Here is a 20,403-nt window from a genome sequence, read left to right on the forward strand (position 1 = left end):
CTCAGGGACCCCGGTTCACCTGGGGACTGGTGGGGGTGGGGGGGTAGATGGGGGAAAGAATAGGGAGGGGGCTGTTCTGGGAGGGGAGGCATAGAACCACAGGCACACCTGCTTCCTTCACACATGCTGTCATTCGCTCAGGCAGGAACAATCACACAGACCTGCCAACTTGGAGCGCTACAAAGATGACAACAGAGATGACAGAGGAAGATGCTAAGGCCCAGGTTGAATGGCTTGCTCCCAGTCACCCCAGGTCTCCACTCCCCATCAGTCTTTCCCTGCCTCATCCAGTGTCCCTGTGTGACAGGCACGGGGGAAGTACAGTGGCATCCTCTTGAGGTGGTTGTGGAGGCTGAGTGTCCTCCCCTTAGGCTGCTGCGTCCTCAGCATCACCGTGTCATCCCCAGAGGTGGGAGGGATGGACCAGACACCGACAAGGGTGTGGACAGGGAGACGGAGGAAGCGGAGGCTGTGCAGAGGGAGCAGGCATGCCGGCCACAGCTGCTCAGGAGACCCCCACCTGTTCTGCATCTGTGGGCTCGCCGCACCTAGGGAGTGGGTGCAGGAGGCCAAGGGGCCTGAGCCCATGCTGGGCTGTCAGGTGGCATAGTGCCAGGGAGATGTGTGGAGGATAGAGGCGGGGGGAAGGAGGTGGGGAGAAGAGAAAGGTGGCTGCCCCAGCCTAGGAGGAGGGGGTGGCAGGGTGTTGTCAGTATGGTCCTGAGACACCGTGGAGGGGGGCAGGAGGGAGGGGAGGGGAAGAAGGGGCGAGGAGGGCTGGGGCCCTCACTTTCCTTTATACCAGTGGACACCTTAGGACTGGCGAAGTGGGCACCTGGGATCAGAGCAGCCCCACTGAGAGCAGGGCTCTGGCCTCTCCTCCGCAGAGCTTGCCAGCTCGCGATCCAGTAGTCCTAAGGCTTGGAGGGCTGTGGGGGGTGTGTGCGCAGGGAGCTGATGTCTTCTAGGAAGGAACGGTATCTCCGCCAGCTAAGGCTTGGGTGGGGGAGATTTTGAGAGTGGCACCCCTTCAGGTCCCAAAGCAGGGGTCTTGGAGTGGGAGGAAGGGCAGAGAGAATAAGGAGTCTGAGGCTTAGCTTGAAACCAGGGAGTCCCTCTTCTATCAGGAAAGAAAGCGTGGGAAGCAGGAGGGAGGCGGGTTTGAGCTGGGCCTCATCTCTGAGGAGCTCTTGAGCACCGGGTCTGGGAGGCTGGGGGGCAAGTGTTCCAGCTTCAGGTCAGACACATGGCCTGGGGACCATGTCTACAGAGCATGTGGGTGAGGGGCTGAGTTCAGCATGGAACCGCCTTGGCCTCCGTGAAAAACCATAAAAGTAAAGGCTGAAGGGGTTAGAAGATGATCTAAAAGTACACACAACTTACATTTGGATACCTTTCTAGACCTTTGTAAATTCTTTTGTATAAATGATATTATTCGGTATTTATAATAGCCTTAAGAGGTAGTGGACAGATAAGGCCCTTAGCTCAGTCAGCTACCGCCTAGCCACCAGCAGAACGATGGAGAGAGCTCCGAATCCTGGGGGAGGGTGTGACTATGATGCCACGAGGGCCTGACCCACCCAGGAAGCGCAGTCTGCTTTGGAGAGCTCCCCGTCCCTCGTGCGGGGAAGGACGGGTCCGGTCGCCACAGTCCTCGCTCGTGTGGGGAAGGACGGGTCACCAGTCGCCACAGTCGTCGCTCATGCGGGGAAGGACGGGTCACCGGTCGCCACAGTCCTCGCTCGTGTGGGGAAGGACGGGTCACCGGTCGCCACAGTCCTCGCTCGTGTGGGGAAGGGCGGGTCACCGGTCGCCACAGTCGTCGCTCGTGCGGGGAAGGACGGGTCACCGGTCGCCACAGTCCTCGCTCGTGCGGGGAAGGGCGGGTCACCGGTCGCCACAGTCCTCGCTCGTGCGGGGAAGACGGGTCACCGGTCGCCACAGTCCTCGCTCGTGTGGGGAAGGACGGGTCACCGGTCGCCACAGTCCTCGCTCGTGTGGGGAAGGGCGGGTCACCGGTCACCACAGTCGTCGCTTGTGCGGGGAAGACGGGTCACCGGTCACCACAGTCGTCGCTCGTGCGGGGAAGACGGGTCACCGGTCGCCACAGTCGTCGCTCGTGCGGGGAAGGACGGGTCACCGGTCGCCACAGTCGTCGCTCGTGCGGGGAAGGACGGGTCACCGGTCGCCACAGTCCTCGCTCGTGCGGGGAAGGACGGGTCACCGGTCGCCCCAGTCGTCGCTCGCGTGGGGAAGGACGGGTCACCGGTCGCCACAGTCGTCGCTCGTGCGGGGAAGGACGGGTCACCGGTCGCCACAGTCCTCGCTCGTGTGGGGAAGGACGGGTCACCGGTCGCCACAGTCCTCGCTCGTGTGGGGAAGGACGGGTCACCGGTCGCCACAGTCCTCGCTCGTGTGGGGAAGGGCGGGTCACCGGTCACCACAGTTGTCGCTCGTGTGGGGAAGACGGGTCACCGGTCGCCACAGTCGTCGCTCGTGTGGGGAAGACGGGTCACCGGTCGCCAGTCAGAAAACGTCCCTTAGGGACTTCGCTGGCGGTCCAGTGGCTTCTCTGCCTGTCAGTGCAGCGGACACAGATGCGATCCCTGGCCTGGGAAGATCCCATCTGCCACGGAGCAGCTAAACCCATGCGCCACAACTGCTGAGCCATGCTCGAGACCATGCTCTGCAACAAGAGAAGCCACTGCAAAGGGAAGCCCGTGCACCATGGCTGGAGTAGGCCCTGCTTGCCACAACTAGAGAAAGTCTTTGCATAGCAACAAAGACTCGGTGCAGCCAGAACTAACTAACTAAATAAGTAAAATTATTGTTTTTTAAATCCCTTAGAAAACACACCCAACAATGAAATAAAATTGAGAGTTGAGAAATAAACCTTTGCATTTATGTTCAATCAATTTTTGACAAGGATATGAGAACAATTTAAATGGCACTCTTGGGGTAGGGGGAAAGGGAAGAAAGTCTTTTTTTAACAAACGGAGCTGGGACAACTGAATTTCTACACTCAGAAGAATGAAGTTAGACCCCTACCTCATGCTATTTACAGAAATTGGCCCAAAATGAATCACGGACTTACTGTAAGAGCTAAAACCACAAAAATGTTAGAAGAAACAAGTATAAATCTTTGTGATTTTGGAGTAGGCAATGGCTTCTTAGATATGACACCAAAAGCATAAATGATGAAAGAAAAATTAGACAAATTAGTCTTCATCAAAATTAAATCATGCTTCAAAGGACACCATCAAGAAAATGAAAAGACAACTCATGAGGGAATTCCCTGGCAATCCAGTGGTTAGGACTCTGTGCTTCCACTGCAGGCTACCTGGGCTTAGATCCCTGGTAAGGGAAGACTCACCGTGTGGACGAAAAAAAAAAAAAGACAACCCACAGAATGAGAAAATATTTGCAAAGCATCAGTATGACAAAGGACTTGTGTTTAGAAAGTATAAAGAGCTCTTATAACTCAACAATAAAAAGACAAATACTAACTAAAACTGGGCAGGGGATTTGAATAGATATTCTCCAGAGAAGCACAACTGGCCAATAAGTACATAAAAAGACACACAACTTCATCAGTCATCACGGAAATGCAAATCAAATCACAATGAGACACTTCACATCCACCATGTGCATGTGCATCCTTAGTCACTCAGTCTTGTCCAACTCTGTGGGACCCCATGGACTGTAGCCCACCCAGCTCCTCTGTCCACGGGATTTCCCAGGCAAGAATACTGGAGTGGGTTGCCATTTCCTTCTCCAGGGGATCTTCCCGATCCAGGGATCGAACCCATGTCTCGTGCATCAGCAGGCGAACCCTTTACTGTTGAGGCACCTGGGAAGCACACCCACCAAGAGGCCTAAAACCAAAAAGATGGACTAAAACAAAGGCTCCTGAGGACATGGGAAAACGGGAGCCCTTGAATCACTGGTGAGATTGTAAAATGGTTCAGCCGCTTTGGAAAAAAAATTCAGCAGCTCCTCAAAATGTTAGAGATGCCATGTGACCCTGCAATTCCATTTCTAGGCATAATAGCCCCAAATGGGAAACAATCTAAATGTCCATCTCCTGATGAAATAGATAATCTGAATGTGGTATATTCATACCATGGAATATTATTCAGCCATAAAAAGAAATGACTAGTTGCTACAACACGGATGAGCCTTTAAAACATGATGCTAAGAGAAAGGCTACATGTTGTATAAATCCATTTACATGAAATGTCTGGAACAGGCAAATCCAGGGAGACAGAAAGTAGATGAGTGATTGTCCCCGGCTGGGGGAGAGGGAATGAGAGCGACTGCCAATGGCGTGGACTTTCTTGAAGAGATGATGAAAATGTTTTAAAATTAGCAGTGATGGTTGCACAACTCTGAATATACTAAAAACCACCAAATCATACCGTTTAAAAGTGGGGATTTTATAACACATAAATTATATCTCAATAAAGCTGTTATTAAAAAAAATTCCCTGGAATTCCCTGGCAGTCCAGTGGTTAGAACTCAGCACTTCCACTGCCAGAAGCCAAGGGTTGATCCTTGGCTCGGAAACTAAGATCCCACAGGCTGTGGGGCATGGCTGAAAACAATTTTAAAAAAGTAAATAATTTTTAAAAAATGCCCAAATGTTGACTTCTGTCATTCTATGTTTATCAAGAAATCTTGTGATTATTGATTGGTTTTCAGAGGAGCCAGGGGTTCTCTCACTGGATACCCACCTGGTCCTCTTCGCTGAACCAAAACCCTCTCATCTCTCAATGACCAGATCAAGTCCTGCCTCTAACAAGAAGGGCCTTCCCAGGTAGCGCTAGTGGTAAATAACCTGCCTGCCAATGCAGGAGGCACAGGAGGCGAGGGTTCGACTCTCTCCTCTGATTCCCCTGGAGGACAGCGTGGCAGCCTACTCCAGTATTCTTGCTCAGAAAATCCCATGGACAGAGGAGCCTGGCGGGCCAGAGTCCATAAGGTTGCAAAGAGTTGGACACAACTGAAGTGACTCAACACAGACGCACACTAACATGCAGAGCTCTGGCTCCTCAACTCATGCTAACCTCACCTCTCAATATTTATTCAGCCTTAACTCACATGGATGCCAAAAGCCAGCTGCAGGAGAAACAGCACTGGATCAGGGGCCAGAAAAATCCGGGCCACACTTAAAAGCCTTATGACCTGAGCAAAATAACCTCTTTGAGCCTCAGTTTCCTCTTGTGTAAAACAGCTGCAAACGTTTTTACCCATTCTCCCTCTAAGGGTTGTTCCCTGATTTGAGGAACAGCTAAGGGGCCAGTGCGGCTGGAACAGAGGGAGCTGAGAATAGGCTGAGTATGGACAGGTGGCCAGAACGGGAGCCTGGTTATCCTGAGATGAGAACCCAGTGGGATTGTTGAGTATTGGAGACAGGCTTTCATTTTTTTAGTGTCTTCTTATTATGCAATATATGTGTTATGTAGAATATAAACTGTGTGTGTATGATATCTAATGTACACGTAAGTTATGAAGCAGAATAGAATGCAGACCCGTAAGTCCTCTACCCACCATTACTCTTGTCTAGCTGCGTCCCGTCCTCCCCTCTCATCTCCCAGCCCCACGCCCACATGCCCCTGAGTGCTGTTTTTTTTCATTCTCTCTCTTGTGAAGGAGAGTTTCAGTACTTTATATGTATCTCTAAACATCACATTTTTTAATTTGCTTGTTTTAGAGACTTACAAGTACGGTGTCACCTAGGTATGTACCTAAGAGAAATGAAAACTTGTCTGTGCAAAGACTTGCATGCAGGGCAGTGTTGCTCAAAGGAGTCAAATGGTGGCAGCAACTCAAATGTCTATCAGCTAGGGGATGGGAAAACAGAACGTAGTAGATCCACACAATAGAATATTAGTTGGCAATAAAAGGGAATGAAGTTCTGATGCATGCTACAACATGATGAACTCCAAAAGCATAATGCTAAGTGAAAGAACCCAGACAAAAGAGGCTCCATACGGTATGATTCCATCTATATTTAATGCCCAGCAAAGTCAAATCTACAGAGACAGAATATAGATCAGGGGTTGGCTGGGGGTGGGAATGATGAGTGACTGAAAATGGGCAGGAGGGTTATTTTGAAGGTGATGGAAATGCCCTGAAATTAGATAGTGTGGTAGCTGCACAATTCTCCAAATAATCTATTAATCATTGGATTGTACACTTAAAATGAGTGAATTATGCAACAACAGGGAAGTGTAAATTACACTTTAATGAAGCTGTTTTTTAACAAGGCATCATAGAGAACTTCCCTGTGGCTAAGACTCCATGCTCCCAATGCAGGGAGCCCAGGTTCGATCCTTGGTCAGGGATCTAGGTCCCACATGCCACAGCTAAGAGTTTGCATGCCTCAAGGAAAGTCAAAGATCCCATGTGCCACAACTGAGACCCAGTACAGCCAAATAAACACATAAGTATATATTTTATAATGAAAGGCATCATATTACAGTCTTCTAAGGTTTTTTCTCTTCTCAATTAAGCTTCTGAAAGTTTATTGTTCTTGTTGCTGCAGGGTTACAGTTCATTTATTTTCATAACTTTATCATAGTCCGTGATAATCCATTATGTGATTATTCCACATTTTTTCCTCCAAGATCTAATCCTGTGATCGGACATGTGAGTTACTTTTTGTTTCTGTGCCTATAAAACAATTTGCCAGGAGCATTCTCGTGCGTCTCCTTGATATACATAAGTAACTTGATGTCTGTTGAATCTAATAATAAGATATCCGGGCTTGTATACTGTATGTCTATTTTCACCTCATCTTTTGGAATTCATTTTTACCGTATCTTACAAAAGTATTATTCCCCCAACAAATGAAAAACCAAAAGTGCTCCTCAACATTGAGAAATATGGCTCTAGGGAGTTAAAATTGCTGAGCCAAGGATATGCAGATGTTCAGAGACATGCCAAAGTTCAAGCGTGTCCGAATGTCAAACTAATTTCTAAAATTGTTGTACTGATCCGCGCTCCGGACGGCAGTGGGTGGGAGTTCCCACACTGCTCCACACCTTCATCAACACTTAGTGATTCTCCTATTTTTAAATTTATGCCAATGTGGGCAAGACAGACTTTCCTTTGTTGCTAATGAGGCTGAACATCTTTTCATATGTTTGTGGGGCAACTGTGCTTCCTCCTCTGTGCTATTGCTGTCTCCTTTGCCCCCCACCCCCATCTTTATGTATTCTGGGTGTAAGTCCTGTGTCATTTAAACGTGGTGCAGAAGTTATTCCTGGTGTGTAACTCATTCGGATTTCCTAGCTAGAGAAGGTCTTACTTTTAAAGTGGCTGGATTTTCTCAATTTTTCTTTTTTTGGCTCTCACCTCTTGGCTCCTAGCAGACCATGCCGACTTCCTAGTCAAAGCCTCTGAGTGGCCCCTACTGAACTGATACGCTCTGGAGTAGAGCATGGACCACCTCCTACCTCCAGCCTCATCTCAGTTCCACTTTACACTCAGTAGTTTATTCTGAAGCTTCTGTTTTCACCCCTGAGTCTTTCCTGGCTGCAAAGACTTCCCTTCATTTGTTTGTAGAACCGTGACGCTCCTCAAATTTCAGCTCTGGCACAAGCTCCTCTTCTCTCTTCCTCTTCCCTTGCCACTCCCCCTTCCTCTCTTCTTTCCCCCCCCCCCCCCCCCCCCCCCCCAAACAGTCCAGAGGTCATTTAGGGACTTCCCTGGTGGCTGAGATGGTAAAGAATCTGCCTGAAGTGCAGGAGATCCTGGTTTGATCCCTGGGTTGGGAAGATCCTCTAGGGGAGGGAATACTCCAGTACTGAATTCCATGGACAGAGGAGCCTGGAGGGCTACAGTCCACGGGGTCCCTAAGAGCTGGACAGAACTGAGTGACCGACACTTCCACACACAGAGGTCTTTATTTATTTACTTTTTATAGCTATCAAGCCATGACTTCAGAGAGAACGGGTTCCGGCAGCGCAGCCTCCCTGTCATGGGTTCTCACAGACTGGGATTCTCCAGGTGGAGCAGGCTGCCACTGCAATTGAACCCAAAGAACTTTCTTTTTCGCCTCCTTCTTTTTCTGATCACGTTCTTTCACATGTTTCAGGAAGCTATCTTGGCTGGTGGAATAATTCCTGTGTGCAGTGTGTACCTTAATTCTCTTGGCAGGAATCTTGTCTTTATCTTGTTTGTTTCCGACAGTGCCAGCTGCATGCTGTGGACGTTGTAGGCAATTCCCGTTTGTCATGGGGGCACTGGTGTTCCTTGTTAAATGGTGCCCCCTCAACGTCTGCAGCAACTCCCTTCTTGTAGGTTCAGGTGGAAATGTGGCCACAGGAGCAGCTCCCCGTTTCTAAAAGGCCTGGAGAGTGTACACCAGGAGCCTCTCCTCCCCACTCTGTTGTTGGTCACTTTGGTGAGTTACTGGAAGGTGGTGGCTCAGAAAGAGAGGCACAGCCTGCTTTTCATAGGAGCATTCCTTCCTCTGGTCAGCAGGGCCCGGCCAGGCTGAGGATCAGATGATTAACGGTACACAGGTTTATTTTATTTTTATATATTTATTTGACTGCACCAGGTCTTCATGGTAGCCTGTGGGATCTAGTTGCCTGAACGAGGAACGAATTTGGGTCCCCTGCATTGGGAGTGCAGATTCTTAGCCACTAAAGTCCCAGTACATAGGTTTTTGACTATTAAAATGGGATACACATTTTACTTCAAATAAGTTGCTGTTGCTCAGTTGCTAAGCTGGGTCTGACTCTTTGTGATCCCATGGACTGTAGCACGCCGGGCTTCCCTGTCCTTCACTATCTCCTAGAGTTTGCTCAGACTTATGTCCATTGTGTCAATGACGCTATCTAACCATCTCATCCACTGTTACCCCCTTCTCCTCCTGCCCTCAATTTTTCCCACTATCAGGGGTCTTTTCCAATGAATTGGCTCTTTGCATCAGGTGGCCAAAGTGTTGGAGCTTCAGCATCAGTCCTTCCAATGATATTCAGGGTTGATTTCCTTTAGGATTGACTGGTTTGCTTTCCTTGCTGTCCGAAGGACTCTTTGCTTTCTCCTGCTACTGGCAGGATTGATCATTAATGATTCTCATCATCACTGATCATCTTGATGCCTTATCATTTATGATTCTTCTTCTCTCTGCTCTCCAGAGAAACACTTCCTGTTTTCTGTCTTTGGCAAAGGAAACATCCCTCAAACAGGAGAGTCTGTCTATCTACGTCTCTTTTTCTCCAAAAGAAGTCCATTACTTTCAGTGGTTCCTGGGAAGAGGTGGTCCCCAAACCCCTCATACCTGTCCATCTGCTAGTGAATGGACCACAGTTTCCATGTTCCTGGTAGATCTCACTCCCAGGTTTGAGGAAGGCCCCCGAGCTGGCGCAGAGGGGTCCTGACCCAGTTAATGTGAGTTTGTTGGTGTAGCTTGAGGGCCATGGCTGTTCTGGCAGTCTTATCTGTGCTGTGGCTTGGCCTGAGCCTGGGAGTTGATGAAAACCCTTAGATTTTTTTCATGTGAAAAATTACCATCTGATTTCCCTCTTGTCTAAGTGCAGAATATATGCAGAATTCAGTCTTACTGCTTTTGACTCAGCAATCGTATCCTTTGAGAAAATTTTAACTTTCCTGTCTTCTTTTAGGTCTTCCCTTCGGTTTCACGCACAGCACACACTTGGTCAGCAAACTTTTGTTTTGTTTTACTTGTTTATATTTTAGCAAGATGTTGTTGTTATTTTAATGTTGACATCCCAAGGACTGTGCCCTGTAGATGCCCTAAGCATCTGTGGCCCTGGTCTGCGCTGCGCTCCGCCTCTGGGACGTTAGGCCCCCAGCCCCAGGAAGCAGTGAAAGGGGAGGTGCCCTGTGTCACTCCAGGCCCAGGCGGAGGCCCAGCCCTGCCATGGCCGTGGACAGTGACGACCATCTCTGTCTCCCAGGCCAGGAACATCTGAGTAATCTTTGACTCACATCTGTCCTGTCTCCTCTTGCCTAATCTTGCCTGGTCTGCATTAAAAATATCTCCCTCCTTTTCTTTTGTTTGCTGGTTTCTCTGCACATTCCTGAGACCACGGGGTGCGGGCCCATTGCTTGGAGATGGTCTCACCAACACAGGCTCCCTGGATGTTCATCAAGTAATTCCCAGAGCGGCGACAGGCCCTGAGCCTTGCCTGGAGGTGTCGTTTGGCTGAGCCCTGACAGGAGGGGTAGGACTTGAGCAGGCCAGTCTCTGGAGGACTCGCATTTGAAGCAGAGGAGAAAGAGAAAGCAAGTTCCCTGGGTCAACACAGGGCAGTGAGCGGGGGCTGGTGAGCTGGCTGCGGCTGCCAAGTCAAGGTGGGCGGTTAGACTTCCTCCTAAGGAAGGGCTCGCGTTGGACGGTGCCAAGACCACGGCTGTGTTTCAGGGTGTTCAGTGAAGATGTGCTTAGCAAACTCTGGAGGCCCAGAGATGGCAGGAGAAGACAGGGCTCAGGGCCCCACAGAGCCTAAGGGAAGTGGGAGACTCAGGGTCTATTGAGGGAGAGTGGATGGGGCCGGGTGGGGGAGCTGAGGGGTGACGGTGCCTTGGAAAGCGTGTTCCTCGGTGGCAAACATGTGAGCAGCAGGTCTGGGGAGGGGGGCAGGGGACGAGGACTCGAGGATTCAGTTCTGGAGGGCGCTGGTCCTTTGCAGGAGGGAGGCGGGTGACTGAGGAGCCAGCTCGGCACTCCCGCCTCCTCCAGTCCGCACTCCCTCCTGTGGCCCCCAGACCCTCTGCCCCCCTTTCCTGGCCTGCCTCCTGTAGGTGGACTGGGCATCCGCCCCAGAGAACCTTTCAGGGAGTGTGAGTCCCTTCTGTTCTTGGGACCAGTGCTGTCACAAGTTCAGCAAGTTTCCATCTTGGTCGCCGTTAGGTGCGTGTGTGGGAGTGGCAGGTGAGAGCTGCCCAAGGGAGCCCAGGAGTGGTCAAAACACTGCCCAGGACCCCAGAAGGCAGGCTTTGAGCCCGGGGCCTCCCATGAAGCCAGGCCTAGTATTTTGCCCTGATTGCGCCCCCATTACCAAAATTAATAATCCCTTCTGTGCTCTGGGGGCTGTGTGGGTGCTGGGGGATAATGTGACAATGCATATTAATGTCAGGCCATGTCTATGGAGCAGGGCATCTACGCGCTCTACACATCTTTAATGTAAACTTCCCAGCAACCCTGTGAGTCAGCTACTATTTGGTTCCCATTTACAGATGAGGAAACTAAGGCACAGAGAGGTTATGAGTTGACTAAAGTGGTACAAGAGGTGGACCCCTAGTACAAGCACCCCCAGTGTGAGCTGCCTGCTGCCCACTCGTCTTCCACCTTCCGGAACGCTCTCTGCTGTGGTCCACTCTCACTGAAGTGTCACTTGCCACGTTCTTCCCAGTCAGGGTGTTCTGATTTTTAATCCTTAGTCTTAAGCCCACTTCTCCTGGTTCTGCCCTCCCAAGGTTATCTCTGTTCATGGTCCGACGGGAATGCGGGAGGACACTTTCCTCTTCCTGGCTCCGCCCCTTTCTCCAGGCCCACCGCCACTGTCCCCACCGTGGGACAGACCCTCATCATTTCCACCAGCCCCTCCCCTAGGCTCCCCTGTCTCTCTCCCTCCGGTCTATCCTTACAGCTGTGGCAATAAATGCTTGGGGACTTGACCACTGCATCCGTTTCCTGGGAGCCCCTCCTGTCTCCACATCGGCTGGGGGATAAAATCTGGACTCTGGAGTGTGAGGTCCAGAGTCTCTCCTGTGTGGCCCCACCCGCCCCCCGCCTCCCAGGGCTCCGGCTCTCACCCCACCTGCACAGGCCCCTCTATCAGCGCTTCCCAGAGGGCCAGTCCCCTGGCGGGTCTGGCCCTTGATAAAGTGTTCAGCAGTCAGCAATAAAGCAAGAAAATCAAAGGACAGTGAGATACAGAAAATCGATCAGGACACATTAGCCAAGTTGCCAGCTGCCCTATCTTGGTCACGGTATCTTCTAAGTGTTCTATCTTTTATTTTTTAATAGTTAAAATATTTCTCTCATAAATCGGTGCTGGGAAAAAAATGATGACTTTTGTTTTTTAATGTCCTCATGTGGCAAACTACATGTTTACCACTGTAGTCAGATTCCTTTTATATGCTGACAATTCAAGGGTTGATGGAGGTTTGCCCCACTGGCTTGTGAAGCAGACCCTGATCCTTGGGCTCCTGAGTCTTTCCTGCCATTCTTTCCTTTTGTCTGCAATGCTCACAGTCCCCAATGTTGGTTATCACCACTGTCCCCCAAGGCCAGACCTTCCTTCCCCCAAAGCAGGTGTGCAATGCCATCATCACGTTCGCATTTCCAGAGCCCGCTGCAGGCCCAGCCGCCCATGCGCTTGGCTGGTGTGCTGAAAGCCTGACTAGAATGAAGGCACTGCAGCCTTCTTCGCAGCAAGTGGAGTGTGTGGTGGTGAGGGGCCGTGGGTGGGCGTGCCCAGGCTTCCACTGGCCTCAGCTGTCAGACCAGGGCACGGCCAGCTCTCTCCTGCTCAGATGGCCCTGCTGGGTGCCAGAGACACTTCCCCAACCACAGTGGGGCTCAGTTTGGAGCTCAGGATTCTAATGGACCTTAACTCACTATCCCCAGAGGGGCCAGGAAGCTGGGTAAAACCGCCCATGCCCTGAAGCCTGGAGATCATCTCTCCTGGAAGCCTGGGGACTCTCAGGTCAGACAGAAGACAGAGGTGGAGGGGAGGGGGAGAGACCGAGTGAGAAGCTGAGAGAGAAAGACTCAGAGGGAAATAGAATGCCTGCAGTGGTCGCAGAGAGGGCAATGTGGGGAGCTGCAGAGATGGGCGCTGGGAGGACAGCTGCCATCAGAATGGTGTGCAGTGGGAGCCTGGAACCAGGGTCTGGCCAGCCTCCCGCTGGGCTGTGCACCTTTAGGGTCTGCCTGCACCTTGACATACCCAGGGCCCCCCAAGGGCCTCCAGCCCCATTGCCTGTCCCAGCAGCATCCTGCCCCCAGCCTGGTCCCTCCCCTGGGACCCTTCCATAAATAAACTCCCTGGAAGGCATCAAAGGTGGGTGAGAGGAGGGGTTCCTAGGGGAGAAAACAACACCTTGTCTTTTGCTCACCTTGGAGTCGTCTCCCTGCTTTAGGAGACATTGAGCAGATGTCCCCAGGGGGCCTTTCATGCAGACATCAAGCACAAAGTCTGTGGAGGAGAAAAGGCAGTGGCCTTCTGTGGCTGGGCAAAGGCCCCCTCAGGTCACCTCCCTGGACAGCGGAGTGGGTAGGTTGACCAATGTGCATAAGAGGAAGAAGGAACCTGAGCTGATTCCCTTTTATCTTAGCAGACCTTCTGTGATGGTCAGCCAGCAAGGGAGGTGCTGGGGCTTCCGGGGAGACACCTCTCCATGGAGGAACCTGATTGGGGCAGGCCCAGTGGGACCCAGTCATCTTGGGGGGGGTGGTTGGAGAAGCTAGTGCTGTTCAGTGCACATGACTGCCACTGACCTGGTCACCAGGATGCTGTGGGGATGCCACAGGGGCAGGAAGCAGAGCACAGGGTCTCTAAGGGCCTAGAAGCTGGGCTCACTGGCACGGCCCCATCGGCCTTGACTCCTTGGACAAGTGAAGCCAGGGCTGAGCCCCGGGCCAAATTAAGCTTTCAGAGGTGCCTGGGGTTATCAGATGAAGACAGGCCTGTGAAAGGTGAGAAAAACTGAACATGGATGAGAGCACTCGAAGTCACATCCGTTTAGACTTGACCTTGCCTTCCAAGCTGTGAAGGGCACAGAGGACAAAGGGATGGTCAGGATGGTAATGACTTCGAATCTCCTTGCCTTCCTACGGCCTTAGTCTGTGGGGCCTGAGAGATGGCTCTCAGGGTCATCACTCATGGGCCCTGGAGCTTGGGGTGAGCTCCCCAGAAGACCTGAGCTACTGGTTACTGAAGGAGCAGGAGGGCCTGGCTCTGGCCCCTGGGATCCCTTCAAGAGCAGGCGGCGTGACCGCCCCACAGGGGGCCATGAGGCAAGAGACAAGGGGACCCGCTGCGGGCCCTGGTTCTCCCTGGCACCTGCCTACCTCTGGGGGTCTCCCACTGGCTGGGAGGGACCCGAGGAATGTGGCTTCTTAGGTGAGGGGATTTCTGAGCTAAGGTCAGTCAGTCAGTCAGTCAGTTCAGTCGCTCAGTTGTGTCTGACTCTGCAATCCCATGGACTGCAGCACGCCAGGCTTCCCTGTCCATCACCAACTCCCGGAGCTTACTCAAACTCATGTCTATCGAGTCGGTGATGCCATCCAACCATCTCATCCTCTGTCGTCCCCTTCTCCTCCTGCCTTCAATCTTTCCCAGCATCAGGGTTTGTTCCAATGAGTCAGTTCTTCCCATCAGGTGGCCAAAGTATTGGAGTTTCAGCTTCAGCATCAATCCTTCCAATGAATATTCAGGACTGATTTCCTTTAGGATGGACTGATTTGATCTCCTTGCAGTCCAAGGGCTAAGGTCAAGGTACCGTCTAATCTAATCTGCTCTCATATCAAGGACCTGAGTGAAGCTCCACCCCTATCAGCTGGCCTGATAGGAGCATTCAGGCAGGAGGCGATGGTCCAGGTCAAGAGAAGTAAAAAGGATGCGGGGAGGGGCAGGGCAGAGAGGGGTGAAGTGAAACCTCTGACTCAGGACAAGCGGGCAGCTGACTTGCTCTGACCATGGAAGAGCCACCAGCCTTGGTGCACTCATTAGGGATGATGCCTGGTCTGTCTGCCCCTTCCTTCTGCTCCTTGGGGATCAGTTGCATCTTGCTCTGGAAGCGGGTCATCACAGAGCTACAGCTGGGATCACTGCCTGAGCCTTGGCCCATCTTGCGCTCGGGGCACCCTCCTGACTGTGGCCTGGTCATCTTGCACTTTTGACTCAGAGGCCTCCACATCCTCACCACGCTCCTGGCATGAGGAGCTCGGCTGGGCACCTGGGGCTGTGGGGCCAGAGCTGCAGCAGCTTAAGGAGCCAAGATGAGCGCTCAGCTGTCATAGGCTCTGAACAAAGTGCAGGAGGCCCAGTCCTGCGGTTTATGGCTGGTTAGCCGAGGTGATTAGATGGCTGTCATTATCGGTAGCTCATACCTTCCTCCTCCTGTCTCTGCTGACACCACTCCAGCTTTGGCCAGTCCTCACCCCCACCTTATACCCTTGCTCTCCTGGGTCTCTCTATTTTTAAAATATTTATTTATTTGGCTGTGCCAGATGTTAGTTGGGGCATGTGGGATCTAGTTCTCTGACCAGGGATGGAACCCAGACCCCCTGCATTGGGAGCCCAGAGTCTCAGCCACTGGATCACCAGGGAAGTTCCTCCTATGTCTTTCCCGCTCTCCACAATGCACCTCGCACTCACATAGCAGGTCTTAAGGGTTTGTTGACTGATTCAACGCCTGACGGGCTCAGGGAGCACAATGGGGATGTGGGGCTCATGGCACGATGGGGACACACACTTCCTTGCGGTTTCATGATGTGGGCGCCTGAGGGGGGTGCTGGTCTGAGTGGGGGTCATGCTGGGGCTGGGGCTCCAATGCCTCCTGCTCAGGCGGTACCAGCAGCCACAGGCAAACATGGGCTGGGCCAGGGGAGCTTAGTGGTGCCCTAATGATCAGGGCTGATGTCTGGATTCTCCAGTGGATGACAGACACGGTCAGTGCCCAGACACAACCCCGGAACCTCTGGTGGGGTCTCTGCCACACACCTCACATCTTCAGCCTCTGCCCTCTATGTGACCTGAGACCTCCTTTCTCCTCTGTCTGCACGCGTGGCTGACGTCGCCTGTGCTGGGGGATGAGGCAGGCCGGGCAGTGGGGAGGCGGGATGGAGACAACCTGCACATTCCGGTCTGGGCCTCTGCCCTTCTTCCCACACGATGCCTTGGCTGGAGTCGCTCCCCTGGGCCTTCCCCCCACCCTTACTTCTCTCTCCTCCGACAGCCTTTGCCAGCACCCCTTTATGACAGCCCTCCCTGCTGGGGCACTCCATCCACTTCCTGTCACCTGTTACTACACGCAATTATGCTTCTCGTGTGTGTCACTCGCCTATCTTTTAATTATCTGTCTCCCCCACTTCATGTAAGTTTCATGAAAGCAGGGACCACGTCTGTCTTACGGATTACTGTCTCTCTGGGGCCTGGAACAATGTAAGGCATAAGTGGGCGCCCAATAAACTTTTGTTGAAAGAGAGGAAGGAAAAATGGTCTTCCTCCTGATCCTCACCCCTTGCACCCCGAGGGCTGTGCAGATCACACAGAGGCTGGGAAAACCCACCCCTTCCACTGCCCCCCACCTTGGGGTCCCAGCACCGGCTGCTCCCCAGTCACTTGTGCCTCCCACATCCTGTTTGCTCTGAGCGGCAGAAATGAAAGTTGGCCTGACCGTCCCAGTTCTCATGGCTTTTCCATTCAGCCTGCGGTGTTCTCTTGGCTCGTGGACAGTTCACTCTTGTTTATCTCAGTCTGTGTTCCCAGACTGGACCAACTTTGGGGTCAACCCGGGACCCATAGCCTATGACGTCCCTCAGCCCCTTCCCCTTGCCTTCCGGAGGTCCCAGATGACTCACTGCCTTCGTTGGAAGCTTTGCAGTTTCCCTGCCTCAGTGCTGCCGCTCCGCCACCATCACTGCGGCCCTGCTGGATGCCCGGCTGCTCCTGCTCTGGCTGCTGCCTTTCTGGCCACTCCTGCTTCTCGGGGCTGGAAGAGAGGATTTCCCCGCTGAGTAATCATCATTCCGTTCAAAACTCATCAAAGTAGCCATGGCCTTTCAGAGTCAGACCAGTTTTCTCTCCAGGAAGTTGGGGCAAGTTCCCCAGGAAGCAGGTCTGAGGATGCCGCCCCTGGCTGGAGGCCGCTCTCCTAGATGGAGTGCTCTTCGACCATGTGCCACCTGAGCGCCAGGCCTACCTCCCAGAGCTGGCATGGGGTTTGGATCTGGCATGCGGATCCCTGATCCCCACTGCAGCAGTGCCGGTTGGGCCTCCTCGCCTGTCTGCCTTCCGGCCAACACCCCTGCTCGCTCCCTGCTGCCCCTTTGCCAGGCTAACCCCTGCCCGCCCTGCGGCCATGTCCCAGAAGCCTCTGTGACCCTCACGTCTGGGTGAAGTGCCCTTCCTCTGCACTGTGAGGGCCTGGAGAGAACAGGGCTGTGCCTGTCCTGTTCATTCTTACATCCCAATGTCACCCGGCATGTTGAAGTGACTTGATGAAAACTGGAAAGAGTGAATGGATTATGTGTGTTTGCATCTTACAGTGACTTAGAACTGGGGAACCCATCTCCACTGCCTTTGACTTGGTATTCCAAGCAGCCCAAGGTCAAGTCCTCTGCCAAGGCACGTGCTGAAGAGGAGGTGACTGGTGTCTCAACCTGCTGGGGGCAGGGATGCTTTGTTGGCGGCGGTGGGGGTGGGGTGGGCACTGCTGGGAGGCCCCTCTGTCCTTCCCACACAGGAGCAAGAGTAGGGCTGCTAGATGAAATATAGGATAGCCAGGTAGATTTGAATTTTGGATAAACAGCTAATACATTTTTAGTATATTGTATGTCATATGTGGTGGTGGTGGTTTAGTCACTCAGTAGTTTCCAACTCTTTGCCACCCCATGGACGGTGGACCTCCAGCCTCCCTTTCCATGGGATTCTCCAGGCAAGAGTACTATAGTGGGTTGTCATTTCCTTCTCCAATGTCATATGTGGGACATACTCGTGCCAAAAAAGTAAAAAAAAAATAAATTTAAATTTAATAGGGCACCCTGGGGGTATTTTCCTTCTAAGTCTGGGAACCGTAGTAAGACAGATGTGACCCACCAGCTGCTAGGGGATCTGAGCTCGCTTTATAATGTGCATTCTGCTCAGTCTGGGTTCTTCCTGCTCTTTGAATGCTTTTGGCCAGAGAACAGGGAATGCTCAAGGTGTGGTTTCCCAGGGCTGTCACTAGCACAGTAATCCAGGGCATCTCCCTGCATCTCAGCCCTTGACCCCAGCTACTGGGCTGGGTGGTCAGGGAAGGCCTTTCCGAGGAGGGGATATTTGCGCTGAGATTTGAAGCAATAAGCCAAGTGATGATCAGGGAAGAACATTCTGAAGGAGAGTGGCCTGTGAACTTGGTGAGTCTGAGGACCACAGAGGTTAGTGCAGCGTAGTGAGTGTAGGAAGGGAGGGTTTGCACGGGGAAACCTTGGTCCCCAAGAAGGGGTTTAAGGCTGTGTCCCTTGCTGGTCACCACCCCCCAACTGCAGGGTGGATGCTTCTCTGGCCTCCCAGGTTGAGGGCCTCAGCAACAGGGACGGGGGAGGAAGCAAGTGAGTATCCATCACCCGGGCTCAGGAATACTGGCAGCAGTGGCAAGGCCACGCGGCCCTGGTGCTTGACTGCAGCGTGGTGGGATTGTCTGCCCTTTACAGTGGTGGAGACATGCGTCCTTAGAGCTAGTCCCTGTGTGACTGGTCCCCGTGGAGGCAAGCTGCCTCGCTCAGAGAGCCACCTCCACCCCCTCCTGAGAGCTCTGCCGGGGGCCCCGTGTGCTGTCCTCTCTAAGGGGCCAGTGCTGCTGCTCAGGCCACAGGGCTGCGGGGTGGGTGGGAGACCGCCCTCCCACCTCAGCAACTCTCTCCGGGCTTCACAAGGGGCTTCCAGCCCCACACCGGGACGCTCAAATCAGGCCCCCAGGGAGGCTCCGCTCCTCTCTGCAGCCCTGCCCCCCACAGTCCCCCTCCTCCAAACCCAAATACACAGGCCAAACAATGGGAAGTGGCTCGTTTCCAAGGACACAACTCACAAGGTACTTGTGGCCTGCTGTTTGCCTGTTGGCATGTGAAGGAAGCTGTTTCTTAATTTAAAATGTCCATTAACTCCCTCTGGCTGGAGCGCTACCCCAACAAAACTTCTGTTCACGACAGGTTTAAGCTTGGTCACTCAGAGGGGGTGGGCCCAGCAGTGTTTGCCTCATCAGAAGGTGTGCCCAGGGCAACAGGCACACTTAGGCGTCTTGTCATGGCTTGAGAGCATATTCTATCTGTAAGGAGGCACTGGATCCCCAAGGCCACCTTGGCCAGGCCCATGGGGAGCCCACAGTGCTGGGGTGGGGGGTGGGGGTGGTGTCCCTTCACTGAGGCTCTTTCAGGTCTCTATAGGAGGAAACCCCATTTCACTACTACCTTCAGGCGCTTGGTGAGTCGTGCCAGGCATCTGACAGGAAAGAACCTTTTGTTCTGAGCTTGTAGAAAGTCTGGGCTGGACTTGTTATCTACTCTCAGCACTTCCTGGATAGGGGGGCCTGGATGGGGCTGTGCTAGGGGCTGGCTCCGTCTTGGCCTTGGTTCCTTCCTCTCTTAGCCACTGGGGCTGGGGAGGCTGCAGTGGCTAGGTCTAGACCTTCGTGAAAGACTGGTGAGAGCTGATATTTATCTTTAGGCTGCTGATGGGAGAGGGGGGGTATGGGTGTGGGTGGGGTGGCAGGTGGTATAGTCTGGGAAAGGTCCCTGGCTTGGGAAAAGGGGGCACATCACCCAGTGTGTGTCTGTGTGCACGTGTGTGTGTATGTGTTAGGGGTGCGGGTGCTGCAGAACTGGGGAGGCAGTGAATCCAGCCTCCCTGCAGAGTGACACCTCCACCTTACAGATTGCCAGGAAGGGGCGAGTGCCCAGGGTTGCGGGAGCGGCAAGGAGGGCCAAGCCCTGGGCCACGTCTGACACCTAGTGGCCACCTGAGCCCGGGGCGGGGCGAGGGATGAAGGTGGGAGGGAAAGGCAGGGCGTGGGGCGAGGGCATCTGGAGACCAGGCCGGAGGAGGGTGGCCGTTCACCGGTACTCCCCCTCCCATCTTGCCCCGGGTCCCGCCTGGGCGGACCAGGCAGCCCAGCCCCGCTCAGCGTCGCCCGCGGCCTCCAAGTCCGGCCTACACTAGGCGGCCCCAGCACCCGCGGGACAGCAGAGCCCCGTACGCCCCCGAACGCACCGGACCCCGGAAGCCAGGTCGCGAGGCCCGAATTCGAAGGTTACTCGAGCTCGGGTCTCGCGCCGCAGTCCCTGCCACGCCGGCGTCAAGGTTCGGGCCTGGCGGGGCCCTGTCCCCAGACCAGGCACCATGGGGGCCGGGCCCAGGCCCGGTCCCGGGTGCGCGGACCCGCCGGGGCACTTCCGGTCCCCACGCCCTCCGCCCGCCGCGTCGCCAGCCTGGCTGCCACCCTGCCGCCGCCGCCCGGTTGCCATGGCGACGTCGTAGCGCGGCCGGCAGAACCGGCGGGGCAGCCCGGGCGCGGCGCGGGCGGCTCGTGGGCCAGTCGGCGGCGCGGCGCGGAGCAGCGAGGACGAGGTCCGGGTCCGACGTCCGGCCAGGTAGGCGCCTGGGCCGGAGGGGGCGAGCCGGGCCTCGGCGGGGAGTGGGGAGGGGGCCCGGCTCT

General features: G+C 53.7%; 1 protein-coding gene and 1 long non-coding RNA gene across 6 annotated transcripts in view; one reads left to right on the top strand and one right to left on the bottom strand.

Annotated features, from left to right (window-relative positions):
* Nucleotides 1–20,403, top strand: part of CYB561 (cytochrome b561) — a 33,063-nt gene that overhangs the window by 753 nt on the left and 11,907 nt on the right. The window contains exon 1 of one of the 5 annotated variants that reach the window (XM_020898917.2): nucleotides 19,294–19,391. The exons of 2 other annotated variants lie outside the window; for them this stretch is intronic. The gene's annotated coding sequence lies outside the window, so the exon portion shown is untranslated. Of the gene's footprint in view, nucleotides 1–19,293; nucleotides 19,392–20,231; nucleotides 20,339–20,403 lie in introns of those variants that run through there. 2 more of the 5 variants (XM_020898916.2, XM_070479543.1) reach the window with 2 other exon arrangements.
* Nucleotides 11,802–20,015, bottom strand: LOC139039134 (uncharacterized). The gene is made up of 3 exons (XR_011492345.1): nucleotides 19,959–20,015; nucleotides 16,574–16,704; nucleotides 11,802–13,184 (listed from the first exon to the last, which is right to left on the bottom strand). It is a non-coding gene; the product is annotated as an uncharacterized lncRNA (long non-coding RNA).

The sequence above is a fragment of the Odocoileus virginianus genome, chromosome 17, assembly GCF_023699985.2.
Source record: "Odocoileus virginianus isolate 20LAN1187 ecotype Illinois chromosome 17, Ovbor_1.2, whole genome shotgun sequence".
Lineage (NCBI taxonomy): Eukaryota > Metazoa > Chordata > Mammalia > Artiodactyla > Cervidae > Odocoileus > Odocoileus virginianus.